Source organism: Amphiprion ocellaris, chromosome 10 (assembly GCF_022539595.1).
Source record: "Amphiprion ocellaris isolate individual 3 ecotype Okinawa chromosome 10, ASM2253959v1, whole genome shotgun sequence".
Lineage (NCBI taxonomy): Eukaryota > Metazoa > Chordata > Actinopteri > Pomacentridae > Amphiprion > Amphiprion ocellaris.
This window is the reverse complement of record NC_072775.1, coordinates 33,826,185-33,840,565: the sequence shown is the minus strand read 5'-3', so window position 1 is coordinate 33,840,565 and position 14,381 is coordinate 33,826,185. Positions and strand designations below refer to the sequence as shown.

At 37.0% G+C, this 14,381-nt stretch overlaps 1 protein-coding gene across 15 annotated transcripts in view; it reads left to right on the top strand.

Annotated features, from left to right (window-relative positions):
• Window positions 1-14,381, top strand: part of LOC111568381 (disks large homolog 1) — a 165,380-nt gene that overhangs the window by 57,406 nt on the left and 93,593 nt on the right. The window lies entirely within an intron of this gene.

The following is a 14,381-nucleotide window of genomic DNA, read 5'->3' as shown; positions in this document are numbered from 1 at the left end:
AGTGATCGCCTACCATGCGTGTGATTTTCAGATGTGGCACGTTTACATGCGGGAAAAACGCATCTAGTGAACACGTACCTTCACTGTATGTTTTCAGTAAGTATCCAGGCACCGTGCCGGAATTCCGGCCTGTGGCGCCGGTGTTTGGCTCTAAAAAAATTAAAGGACTACGTTGCCAATCTACAAATGGAATGAGAGGAATGCAGCTTTTGCTCTCAACCAAACTAATATCACTAGCCAATGGGAAGTAGAGTGGGTGTCCAGGACGATTATTTCTGTTGCACAGCGCTCACTTCCGCTTTTGATGCTGTAACACGCATGCCTAGTGCGGAATCCGATTACTCGATTAATCGCCAGAATAATCGATACAATACTTGATTACTAAAATAATCGATAGCTGCAGCTCTAGTTTTATTGTGTAGCTGACGCTCTTTTTTCTTCTTCTGTGGTTTCTGATGAAGTGGATATTTGAGGGCAGCAGCAGGTTTTGTTACAGTAGAAGAAGAAACAGCAGAAATCTCAGCATCCAGTCGGTTTTCAGCCTCATTTAAATCTCATGTTGTCATATTTTGGTTGTTTTTCCGTCTAAACGTGTGGTGTTTGCAGATGGTAACACACCCTGTCATTAAACACAACTGGCGGTGAACGTTTCTGTCTTTTTATATCTGGCTGTAATCTGCTTCCTGTTTCCTTTTTTCTCTCCTCGGGTCGTGAGCGTCGCCTGCAGCCGGAGTTAAACACGGCGGTTATTAAAGGACGGTTTCTCTCTGAGGCAGATTTCCTCGTCTGATCTTTTCCCTCCGTCTGTTTTCACGCTGACAGAGGATCTCTGTGGTTTTCTGCTGAATAATGGATTCTGTCTTTGTGCTGTTTGGAGGAAGAGGAGGAGACTAGAAAACCACAGAGAGAAACGTGGATTTTGTGAACAGAAGTAGAAACTAAAAGACAAATATTAGATCTGGCATTATTTGGCGTCTCATTTTGGTTGTTTTGCGTCATTTTGTGTTCTTTGTGTGACATTTGGGTCATTTTACATCTTTTTATGTCTCAGTTTGGTTGTTTTTCAACATTTTGTGGTAGTTTTGTGCTGTAGTTTGGTCATTTTATGTATTTATGATTTCATTCAGCATCTCATTTTGGTTCTTTTCCATCATTTTGTGGTCTTTGTGTGACATTTTGATCATTTTACATCTTTTTACGTCCCAGTTTGGTCATTTTTCATGAGTACGTACGTATGAGTTCATTTGGCGTCTCATTTTAGTTGTGTTCTATCCTTTTGTGATGGTTTAGCATCTTACTTTGTTTTATGTATAATATCGTAGTTTAGGGTCTCATTTAGGTTGTTATACGCCATTTTGTGGTCTGTGTGTGACATTTTGATAATTTTATGTCTTTATGTCCCAGTTTGGTCATTTTTTAAATCATTTTATGGTTGTTTTGTGCTGCACTTTGGTCATTTTATGTCTTTATGAGTTCATTGGTGTCTCATTTTGGTTGTTTTATATCATTTTGTGGTGGTTTAACGTCTCATTTTGGTTGTTTTATGTCATTTTGTTGTCTTTGTGTGACACTTTGGTCATTTTATGTCTTTTTATATCCCACTTTGGTTGTTTTACATCATTTTGTGATCTTTGTGTGATATTTTAGTCATTTTATGTCTTTTTACGTGATAGTTTAGTCGTTTTTCATCATTTTGTGGTTTTGTGACATACTTTGGTCATTCTATGTCTTTGAGTTCATTTGGTGCCTATTTTTTTCAGTTTTATATCCTTTTGTGGTAGTTTAGCATCTCATTTTGGTTGTGTTACGTCATTTTGTGATAAGATTTTGGCAGTGATGCGTCTTATAGTCTGGATCCACAGATTTGTTAAAGATTTCTGTATCATTGCCAGATAGCGGCACAGCGTCACTGTAACCATGACAACAAATGAACACTACATCAGCTTCCTGCTGATGATCACATGATTGTGATCCTACTACAAATCCACCTCTGAGGACTTATCAGGACTTATCCATCTGAAATGATACAAGGAACAACTGATTAAATTGTGGGGGTGTTTCTGAGTCCCATCAATTCCCGCCACCTGCTACATATTTAGGTCACATGATTCGGTATCCGTACATAACGTACACATGGATAACACACGTCTGTGCTCAGAGCAAGGTCATTTTGTTTGACAGGCATGGCAATTTTCCGCCGTTCAGTGGAAATCCGCTGTTTTAATTTTCAAATTGATCATTTCTGTGAATCGTCCAAATCCGTTAAGAAAATTTTAGGGGGGGTGAGGTATGTTTTTGTTACTCACGCTCCCGGTTTTTGAGAAGCGCTCGGCGTTTCTCCCGCAGCGTAACAGACGAAGACAACCAGTCTAGCTCCTGCTGCATTGTAAAAGGCCTTGCGATTGGTCGAAATTGGTTAGCTGCCAACGATTGGACCAATCAAATGGCTCGATGCATTCTTTTGTTACAATTCATGGCGGCATGTTCGTGTTGGAATTTTGAGCTATTGGGATCGTTTTTGGTGGAATCATGAGGCGACATTAGATGTAGGGTTGCCACCCGTCCCTTAAAATACGGAATCGTCCTTTATTTGACAATTAATTGTCGCGTCCTGTATTGAATCAATACGGGACACAAATTGTTCCGTATTTTCATGAACAACATACATACACATCTGTCAGACACTCATCAAAACTGCATAAGGAACAAAATAAAACACAGGAAATATTAAGGGCAGCCAATTTAAACTTCGTAGGACCCACGTAGCGAGGACCCGATGCCAGGTCCAGCAGATCACGCTGCTCCCACGTGTTTAAAAATGTCTACACCCGAAACTCCACCACGTCCACAGAAGCAAAAACGTTTGCAAATGTACAGACGTGAGTGGGAAGAGTGGAACCCCTGGCAGTGGGTAAAAGGCAAACTGTGTTTTCTGTTGCTCATGGATTAGCTGAAGTAAAGCAGCATCAGGAGACCAACATGTAAGAAACATGAGAACAGAGAGAACCCAACCAGTAGGTCACAGTTTATCATCATCTAATCATCTCCTGAAGTAGATCTAGTAAGAGACATCAATATCTGGTTGTTCATTTACCAGAGGATGCTTATAATCATGCTGATGTGGTCTGTACTCTACAGTATTTTAGTGACTCAATAAATGCCTAAGTTGTTTTTTTTTAATGCCTTTTAGTTTTTAATAAACATTTATATAATAGCCAATATGTAATCAATAAATGGCCTTTGCCTATCTAAAGAAAAACTCAAAACTCTGATATGCTAACAGCACTAAATAAATCAGTAAATACATGCATACACACATAAATAAGCTAATACATTAACTGTGTTAAGACAAGATTTAGATGGGAAAAAATGTCTGTAGAGAATTTCTTTGTCCAGTATTCTGCATTCAGTTGTTTATGTTTTTGCAGAATCCAGTATTGCTCACTGGTTGGTCATTACATTTTATTAGTTTGATTTCACTGTTTAAAATGATGCCACTTCTGTTCAGGCAGAACCTGTGATCATAAAACAATACAAAATGTTTAGTTCCGTGTTAATAAAGCACTTAAAGCTTTAAGTATGGCTAAATGCTTTTTTCAAAATTAAATATATCACTCCTTAGGTGGTAGTGGCCCCAAGTTCAGTAAAGTTGGAAAGATATTCACAGATTGGGACTTCCAGCATCAATAACTCATTAGATATAGGTTGTCAAAACATAAACGGTGCCTCTTTCCCATTGTTGCAAGGCAGACAATGTGCTACAAGCCCAGTTTTATCAAAAGTAGCTGTCTTTCAAGCTACAGGAATAACATTGATGTCTATGTGTAGCCGGCTGTGTGACATCTGTCTGCAAAACCACTGCAACAGCAAAGAGAGACACAAATAATAACTTCAGTCTTGTTCTCTGTAGGTACACAATATGCTACAAGCCCAGTTTTATCAAGTAGCACATTGTGTACCTTATAATGATGGAAAAGAGGCATCGTTTATGTTTTGACAACCTATATCTAATGAGTTATTGATGCTGGAAGTCCCAATCTGTGAATATCTTTCCAACTTTACTTAACTGTGGCCCAGAGGAGCCATGGTGGGCGTCCTTTATTTTCATTTCTGAAAGGTGGCAACCCTAATTAGAAGTGACTTTGTGACCAGTGTAGAACTCCAGTGTAAATAGTATTAAAAGACCTATAGAACTGTAAAAATTGTAGGACTAAATGTAGTGAGACAACATTGAAGAAAAAGTAAGTTAACTTTTCATTAAATTAACGTATTCATTACAGTCTAGTCTTCTGTAATTCTATGCATGTTTTTCATTCTAAATCACCTCTATTTTACTGAAAACCTCTCGGCCTCAGGGGGGCTGACCCCCCCTGAAGATTGTATACCGAACATTTTCAGCTGAAATCAAAATTTGCTGTTGCCATGCCTGGTTTGAGGGTACATCTGTATTAAATGGACACATTCTATGTTGCAGTGATTTCTGCCACAAATCTGTCAAGAAATGATACAACTGAGCAGCCTTGGATGAGGATAGAGCTTTTCTAGTTCATAAATGTTTTCCTTTTGTCTCAGATGGGTAAATATCAAAGGAAATTATGAATTTTGTTGTCAGTTTTAAGTTAATTTCCTCAGTCCAAAACCCAAAATATACAGTTTACTGGTTTAAAAGACAAAGAATTGTTGTAAAAAAAAAAAAAAAAAAGCTGCCACTATATTTGACTTTTCTGCATCGTCTGATCGATAAAGTGAGTAATAGTTGGATTTAGAATCACCTGAACCTTTTCAGCTGCTGCACCCCCTTCAGTTCATATTTATTTATCCAAAACAAATCACATTTTAATTACTCAGGAAAGATTGAAAAAAAAAACAACTTTCAGCTTCATGCAGTAAAATCAGAGTCCAACGTTAAAATGAGACATTCAAAGCTGCTCAGAGCTTCCTGCTCTGTTGTTGTTGTTGTTGTGGTGGAGCAGAGAGGATTGTGGGTAGGGAGTGGCGCTGTGACCTCAGATGGCTCCGGCCTCCCCCCTCCTGCCTCACCTCGGGGCGACGCCTCTCCATCTGGGTCGACTCTCTGAGAGTCGCTGCCAAACAAACCGTCCTCCGGGACCAAAACATCACAACAGGTGAGTCGACTCAGGGACAGGTGAGGCTCTGAAACACGACACCGGAGCTTCTCTGGTGACGTTCAGACGCATCGGGGTCCGAATTCACCCTAAAACCTCCGACTGAGTTACTATTTTAAATCCTCCGCAGATCATTTACCAGCAGGAATCCACAAATAACCGACTATTGATGCTGATTTTTGGTTAAATAAATGTTTAAAAGATTAAAATCACCTGGTTTCAGGTAAATCTGACATTAAAACTCCTCCAGGTGAAGATTATTTTAGGTTGGAATTGACTAATATTTATTTATTTTTAATTCTTGGTGTCAAAAACGCAATTTGTTGCTGAAATCTGTCAGAAAAATGTCCATCATTGACCCAAAACGCTGTTTGGATGTGAATTAAATGTCTGAATGTCGAGGAAAATGTAAAATATTAGTGTGGTAAAGAACCACACTTTGAAAAAATGCAATATTCTGGACAAAAAATGGAAAAACTACTGTGAAAAATAACGTGAAATAGAGGAAAATATTAATCTCCTAAAAAATAGTGAAAAATTTCCAGTGGTCCATAAATTTGCTTTTTGTAGCCTCAATTTTAAGACTTCATGCATATTTTTTGAGGTTTTAATGTTTGATGAGCAGCATTTACCCGTGTAAAAACAATCTAAATACCTCGAATATGATAATAAAATAATAATAATAAAATAAATAATTAAGTAGATGTGATAAACTCTGGATATTAAATGATAAAAACTGTATTTCTGCAGCTATTATACACCGATTAAAAGTCATTCAACACTTTTAAAGGACATATTTCTTATTTAATAAACTAATCTCTTTTTCTGTTTTCTGGCACTAATTTAGTCTCACTTTTATAAATATATTATTAAACTCAGATTCAACTATTTCACTAAATAAATAAAAGGACATATTTGTGAAATTATGATAAAATTTGCAAATGTATTAAAAAAGAAATTTACAAATAATGTAAAATAGTAAGTTAAATTAAAAATATTATAATATATAGAATATATAAAAATAAATCTAATAAAATAATAAATATTAAAATAAAAACAATATATAAAATACGGGTACATATAATATATGACATCTAAAAATAAATATAATAAAATACCAACAAATTAATAAAAATAAAATTAAAAATATATATTAAAATTTGTATATATAAAATATATAGAAATAAATAGAATAATCTTAATTTTTAAAAATACACATTAATTGTATTTTCACTGCTGCTTTTATGTAAAACAAATCAGATTGCTTCTAAAAAGCAGTGGAATTTTTAGGATTATTTCTCTTACATTTTTTTGTGATTCAGAAATGCAAATTTTAGAAGCTGTTTTTATAATTTTCTGATATTTTCATGTATTTTTAAATATGGCAAAAATTTGTAAAATGAAAGATAAAAAATTCTGTAAAATTAATTCTTTTTTTTTGTTTGTTTATTTTTTGGTTTTGTGTCTTCAGACCTTTAAAATATTGAGACGAGAACCGGAATAAACACGCTTATTCTGACCATCCTGGAGTTTGTATTCAAGATAAAACACGATGAAAATATCAGCAGATTTAATACAGAGATGATCGTCCATCTGGTTTTATTTTTCCTTATTTTTTATTATTGCTTTAAATGTCGTCAAGCTGCAGTTTTTAAAAATGAGACAAGATGATTAAATCTGAAGATCTGCTGCCACCTGCTGGTTTCTGCTGGAGCTGAACGTTTCTCTGTATATTAAATGATTGATCTCTGGACTGCGACTGAAAAATATTTCCATCAATGATTCATTCGCATTTTGTTTTTCCACTTAACCTGCCAAACTCCAAGCAGTTTCTGGAGGTTTTTTCTTTTTTCTGCTATTTTTTCACATTATTTCTGTCCAGTGTGACAGTTAAAGTGCAAAAAATCAGAAAAAAATGTAGACTTTTGGGAAAAATCATCTGGAATGCACAACATTTCCCCCAAACACCCACAGGAGTTAAAAATACTGGAATATATACCACCTGCTTTAGATTATTTTTCACTGTTGGTTGCCGAAGGCGTCATAGTTGCACCAAATTTTTAGTTTTATTCGAGAATCTGGTTACAGAAAGTGATTTAATTTCCTTTCACTTTAGAATAAAAAACAAATTTTTCTGGAAGTTTTTTTTTCTCCTGTGGAAGAAAACAGCAGGTTTGAAAGTTTTAAATTAATTATTGATGCAAAATGAAGAATAACATAAACTCCAACATGATCGTTGCTGAAATCTGTTAGAAAAATGTCCGCTTATTGACATAAAACGGTCCAAATGTCAAGGAAGATGCAAAATATTAGCGTGGTAGAGACCCACACTGTGAATAAAATTTGAAACTGTAATAATCTGTCAGAAAAAATTAGGTTTATTGACCAAAAATGCTGTTTGGATGTGAATTAAAGGTCTACAAGTTGAGGAAAATGTAAAATATTAATGCGGTAAAGACCCACACTGTGAAAAATGGCAAAACTACAGTGTTTTCATCAGAAAACAAAAGAAAAGTCCCTAAAATAACCCCATTTATGAGCCAGAAACTGTTTAAATCTTTAAATCACTTCATTCTGCACGTCTCATTTAAATAAAATCTTCAAAAACAAATAATCTTCACCAGATTCTGTAAAAAAAATAAAGATTCTGAGCTCCTCACCACAACTGAGAACAGTGTAGAAAGATGTTTCACTATGCTGGATGTATCTCCAACAACTTGCTCATCTTTTTACTGTTTCTGAGCCATGCTGCACTTTATTCTCAGTCTGTCTAAAATAACTCAGAAATGTTCTAAAATGACTCAAAGCATGTCTAAAATAGCTTTAAACTTGTCCAAAGTGATATAAAACTGTCGAAAACGACTCCATATTTGTCCAAAACTACTTAAAAATGGTCCAAAACAACTTGAAATCTCTCCAGAATTACTTAAAACTCATTCAAAATGTCTGAACTTTTGTTAAAAGGACAGTCTGGGTCATTTTGGAGAATTTTTAGTCCAGCGTCTCCAGACTTTTCCTTTCTTCTCTGCTCATCATCTGTAGAAAGATGCTTCTCCATGCTGAATGTATCTCCAACAACCTGCTCCTCTGTTCACTGTTACTGAGCCATGCTGCATTTATTTTATTCATCCAGTAGATTTGATTTTTCACTCAACACTTCCTGCAGTTCAACCTGAAAGAAATTTTTGTCTCGTAATCGTCGGTCTGAGCTCACTCAGTCATGACTTTTTAATTTAGTCAAAGATTGCAGAATTTTTTCTTTTTGACCGAATCCGGTTAAAGTAAAAGGTTAATTTTTGGTAATTTAAAAAAAAAAAAAAAAGGAAACATGCAGTATAAAGCGACTTTTATGAAATGATGCATATCAGCGGCAACTCTTTCTGTAAAAACAGACAGAACTGATGGATTTTAAACTTTCCGACAGACTGTCAGAAAGTTTAAAACCCAACAATTCTGTCTGTTTTTACAGCTTCTGGCTGATAAAAAAGCTCAACATGCCTCTTAAACCTGAAAGATGAAGCCATCTAGAGTTTGTTTGTGCCTAAAAAAAACATCCAAAACTAATTTTTAATTGTATTGATGACATCTCATCGTTTGGTTTAATCGTTTCTGAGCTTCCTTCTACACCTTTAGAACTTCCTGTTTTATTAGTTCAGATTTTCTCTTCACAGCTTGTTTGGATGTTTTGAGGTGAAACCAGCAGGGGGCGCCACCTCCACAGCTGTTTAAAATACAGACAGCAGTTTGCTCTCAATGAATGAAAACATGGATTTATTTATGCTGCCACACAAAGAGCTAAATATTAAATATTCTGCAGAAGCATCCCAGTAAACAACTATTATTATTAAATGAATAATCAGTTCTGCCATTTTTAAATAAAAAACAACAACATTTCCAGGTTCCAGCTTCGAAGATGTGAGGATTTGGGGGGTTTTGTGTTTTTTCTTTTCTAAACTGTCCTCAGTTGTGTTGAGGAGCTCAGAAATGTATTTATTTTTTTACAGAATCTGGAGCAAATGGTTTGTTTTTGGAGATTTTATTTAAATAAGACACGTAGAATGAAGTGATTTAAATTAAATATCATGATTTTAAGCTTAGATTTGGTTAATTTTCTCAACAAATGGAATGTTTCAAGTGATATGTTGAAGATTTAACAGTTTCTGGCTCATAAATGGGGTCATTTTAGTGATTTTTCTTTTGTTTTCTGATGAAAACACAAGTTTCGAACCTGCTGTTTTCTTCCAGAATAATAAAAGTTTTAATAGTTTGTATAATTTTCTTCGGATGTAAAAATGTAAATAATTAAACACATTTATGTTGAACCTTATTTTCTTTTCCTGTTGTTGTAAAATCTGTGGACTAAATCTGCAAAATATTGCAGTGAAGATGAGCCAACAGTGAGGAAAAATGTGCCAGGAGTAAATCAAATAACTGAAAATCAGAGGATTTATAATCATTTTAGTGATTATTTTCATCTAAAAGCACCAAATATCTACAGATCCCTGCTCCTCAGATGTGATTATTTCTGCTTTTCTTTGTCTTTCATGATGAAATACTGAATATTTCACAAAATATTGAAGATGTCGCTTTGGATTTATCCGCTAAACCATCAATTTAGGAAGTAGGTGGCAGATTTTCACAGTTATAGAGTAAAATATAAGATCTTTATTGTCATTTTCTCTGTATATTCAGGACATAGGAACTGAGAAGACGTTTCTCTCGCGTCTTTGTATTGGCAACACACATTGAAAAAGACCAAAATTTCAGTGTAAATACTTTAAAATATATCAAAATCAACCTGTGAACTGACGGTAGTGGATTATAGGACAGCTGGAGAGCCAGAAAAACCCTAAAAAAGCTGTAAAAATGTCAGTGAACCCTCCTGTGTGATATTTTCTGTCAACAAAACATGCAGCGCTTGTTCAGTGGAACTCGATCCAGATCCCAGGAGACTCGGGTCGTGTCGGGTCCAGATCCAAACACTCGGCGGTTTGTGGAGTGTGTAAAAAAGCAGCAGGGTAAATTTAGAAGGAGGCCGTCGCATCTGAAGCTGTCAGCTGCCATCACCGTCACCGCAAACACTCGGTCTGCACTGCTGGACGCTGAACTCGCCGCATCTGCTGCATGTGTGGGAGTCTGAGTGACGCATGTGAGCATGCAGCCTGACTCAGGCTTTGATAATGAGGCACTCGGACAGCAGCGGACGCAGATGGAAGCTAATTGGTGCAAAACTGTCCGAAATGGAAGTCGCTGCAGTAGGAGCTTCTTCTGAGGCCTGTCCGTCCTGTAGTTCACTTCCTGTTGGGTTTATTATGAAGAAATCTGGATAGAGCAGCAAAAAAATCAAAAAAGCCTTCAAAAAAGCCTTCAAAATTCAAAATACAGTGGAGACTCCTCGACTTTCCCTCATTCTTTTGCTCCAGATTCCACCAAATTCCTTTAGTATTCAGTACCTGTCAGTATTGAGCCCCAATCTGAGAGCAGTTTCTTCGATAATGGACACTTTAACTACATTAAAGTTATTAAAATCAGTCCAGTGTAAATGCCTGACAACTGGATAGTTCTGCAATGCATTAAAAAATGCATTTCTGGTTCCAAGCTGCTACTTACTGTTATATGCAGTCGTAAACTGTGAAACCTTCAAAAAGACCTTCAAAATTCAAAGACTCCTGGACTTTCTCATGTTTTTTTGCGCCAAATTCCACCCAAGTCCTTTATAGCTTACCGTCTGCCTCTAAAAATACCAGTTTCGTCAATAATGGATGTTTCAGGTACCTTAAAGTTATTAAACTCAATCCCGTAGTTCACTTCCAGATGGGTTTATTTTGAAGAAACCTTCAAAAAAAGCTTCAAATTTCCAAAGACAGTGGAGACACCTGGACTTTCTCATGTTTTTTTCCCAACCAAATAGTTTAATATACCTCAGGTACATTAAAGGTATTAAAATCAATCAAATACACATGGTTGACGACTGGCTACCACATAAAAACTTTATGAACAAACTGCATTTCTGCATCCAAGCTTGTTCTTTACGTTACGTCGCTTCAGTGGAAGCTTTTTCTGAGGCCTGTCCGTCCTGTAGATCACTTCCTGTTAAGTTTATTTTGAAGAGACCTGTATATAGCAGTGAAACCTTTAAAAAAAAAAAAAAACAAAAAAAAAAAAAAAAACACTTCAAAATGAAAAAGACAGTAGAAACTCCTGGACTTTCTCATGTTGTTTTGCTCCAAATTCCACCAAAGTATTTTTTATAGCTTAGCATCTACCACTAATAATTCCCAGCCTGATGCCAGTTTCTTCAATAATGGATGCTTCAAGTACCTTCAAGTTATTAAACTCAATTCTGTAGTTCACTTTTTTTATTGTTTATTTTGAAAAAAAAGCCTGGATAGAGCAGTGAAACCAGATGAGATGCTCGTTCCTTCATTATTATTAGTACGAAAGAGATTCCTGGACTCAAGTTTTTTGCTGCAGATTCCCTCTGAGTTCTTTAATATTTAGCATCTGTCGATTAGGAGTTCCAAGTTAATACCAATTTCTTCAGACCATTTACAACAAAGTTATTAAAATTAGTCCATTGTAAATGCTTGATAAGTTGATACATGTCACTAAATGTAGATCAGCTGTAGTGCCTGGTTGTTCCACCAGGTGGAGCCTCTTTAATACTATAGAGAGCAGAGGAGGTAGTTACTCGGAGCGTAGGCAGTTCATGTTGGCAAACAGAGAGCATTGTGGGAGTTAAGCTGGTAAAGGGGCACCATGACAAAGACTTGTGTGCTGCTTAATGCCCTCCGACTAGAGTTCGTGTGGTTAAAACAGGCTGGTATCGACTACGACAAGTTCTCATCTCAGTGGCTTTGGGGATATTTTACACCATTTTCTGACACTTGCTTTTTCATTGTCAAGTAGGATTGAATTGTAAGAGTTGCATCAAGTAATCAATTGGTTGCCAACTTTTCAATTATTCGACAATCAATGAGACAGTTTTGAAATTTTTTTTAAAAGAAAGAACTGTTTGAATTCTCTAGTTGCAGCTTCTTAAACATGAATATTTTTGATTTTCTTTGCTCCTCTATGACAGCAAACTAAATATCTTTGGGTTGTGGACCGAACGGACCAATCTGGCAAAGTACTGGACAACGGGTTTGATGCTCTGTGAATCCTGTCGATCATTTCCAAGCAAAAACAACAAAGTATTCAGATTTCAGCTTTTAAAATATGAGGATCTTTGCTTTTTTCTTTGTCAGATATTATTAAATCGTATTAAGAGCTGAGATAATTTAGAAATTAGCTGCCCACTGTTAAACAAACCGCCAACTATTTTGAACATCTGAGTCAGTTTGGGCTTTTACATAAAATGTCTGGATTCTCTTGTTGCATTTCTTTCTTCCTCTGTGACGGTAAACTAAACATCTTTGAGAAACACTGATCTACATTTTTCACCATTTTCTAAACAGATTAATCACTAATGAAAGTGTTTTTTTGTTTCAGCTGAAGCTGTTTTGTCTAAATGCTTTGGGATGTTTGTTGGAGTGCTTGGAGACGTTTAGTAGACTGGATGTCGGGTCAGTTGACTCTAAAAATAATCCACGGACTCATCAGCCTTTTATAACGATAAAAGAGCTTCATGATGTGATTTAGCGCCACAGAGAGCTTCTCTTTCTTCTCACATCTCCTCTTCACCCTGAATGACTAACGCTCGGCGACAGACGGTGGGCGGATGTCGACATGAACAGAACAGTCCAATTAAAACTCAGCAGATAAGACCGACCCTCTGATCCCCGACGTCTCCACCCAGGACAAGAATCTGCCTCGTTATCACAAACGCTCCATCATCAGATAGACGTCGCTTCTTCTGCCGACTGTCCAACTCACGGGAAGTTAGTTGGTCATTTGTTTATTCGGGGAAGCTCATTGATGTTGAGGTCTGCTGCAAGAAAAAGTCTGGAAACAAACTCAGAACAATGAAAATCATTCAGACACACCAACAGTCACAAATACTATCAGAAATATCAGCTGGTCCAGATTTAAATGCTCTGAGGAAAGAGAGTCTCTAACATCAAATTTGTTCCAGTTTGGAACCATAGGTCTGTTTAGTCTGGATCAATTGGTTTGTTCTAGTATGAATCAGTTAGTTTATTCCAGTGTGAATCAGTTGGTTTGTTCCAGTATGGATCAGTTGGTTTGTTCCAGTATGGATCAGTTGGTTTGTTCCAGTATGGATCACTTGGTTTGTTCCAGTATGGATCAGTTGGTTTGTTCCAGTATGGATCAGTTAGTTTGTTCCAGTATGGATCAGTTGGTTTGTTCCAGTATGGATCAGTTGGTTTGTTCCAGTATGGATCAGTTGGTTTGTTCCAGTTTGGATCAGTTGGTTCGTTCCAGTTTGGATCACTTGGTTTGTTCCGGTATGAATCAGTTGGTTTGTTCCGGTATGAATCAGTTGGTTTGTTCCAGTATGAATCAGTTGGTTTGTTCCAGTATGGATCAGTTGGTTTGTTCCAGTATGGATCAGTTGGTTTGTTCCAGTATGAATCAGTTGGTTTGTTCCAGTATGGATCACTTGGTTTGTTCCAGTATGGATCACTTGGTTTGTTCCAGTATGAATCAGTCAGTTGGTCTCCTCCACTTCCTCTTTGCTCCTCTGTTTCCTCCCTCTCTTCTTGTTTCAGTTTTGTTTTGTCTTGTTTTTCCTCCTCCTCCACCAACTTCTTTTCCTCCTCCTTCTCCTCCACTTCTTCCTCTCTTCTCCTCTGTTTCTTCCTCTATTTCCTCTTCCTGTTTTTCTTCCTCTTTCTGATTTTACTCATCCTCTTCCTCGTTTTCCCTGATTTTTATTCTTCCTCTCTTCTCCTCTGTTTCCTCTCCGTCCTCCTCTTCTTCCTCCTCTACCTCTTTTCCTTTTCCTCCTCTTCCTGATTTTCCTCTTCCTCCTCTTCTTCCTCTCTCTTCCTCCTCCCTCTCCTCTTCCTCCCCTCTCCTCTTCACCCTCCTCCTCCTCAGCTCTGACTCTGTCCTCCATCACTCTACCTTCCCTGAGGATACACCCCCTCCTCTCTCTCTCTCTCGCTCTCTCGCTCTCGTTCGGCCCTCCTCGTTTCCGATGAGTCATGTGACCAGCCTCCCTCCTCCCTCCCTGGAGACCAATCACACCCCCACGGCTTCACACAAACACACACACACACACACACACAAACACACACACTTTAAACACAGCGCTTGCTCGCCTGGTTTCATCACACAGAGAGAGGGAGA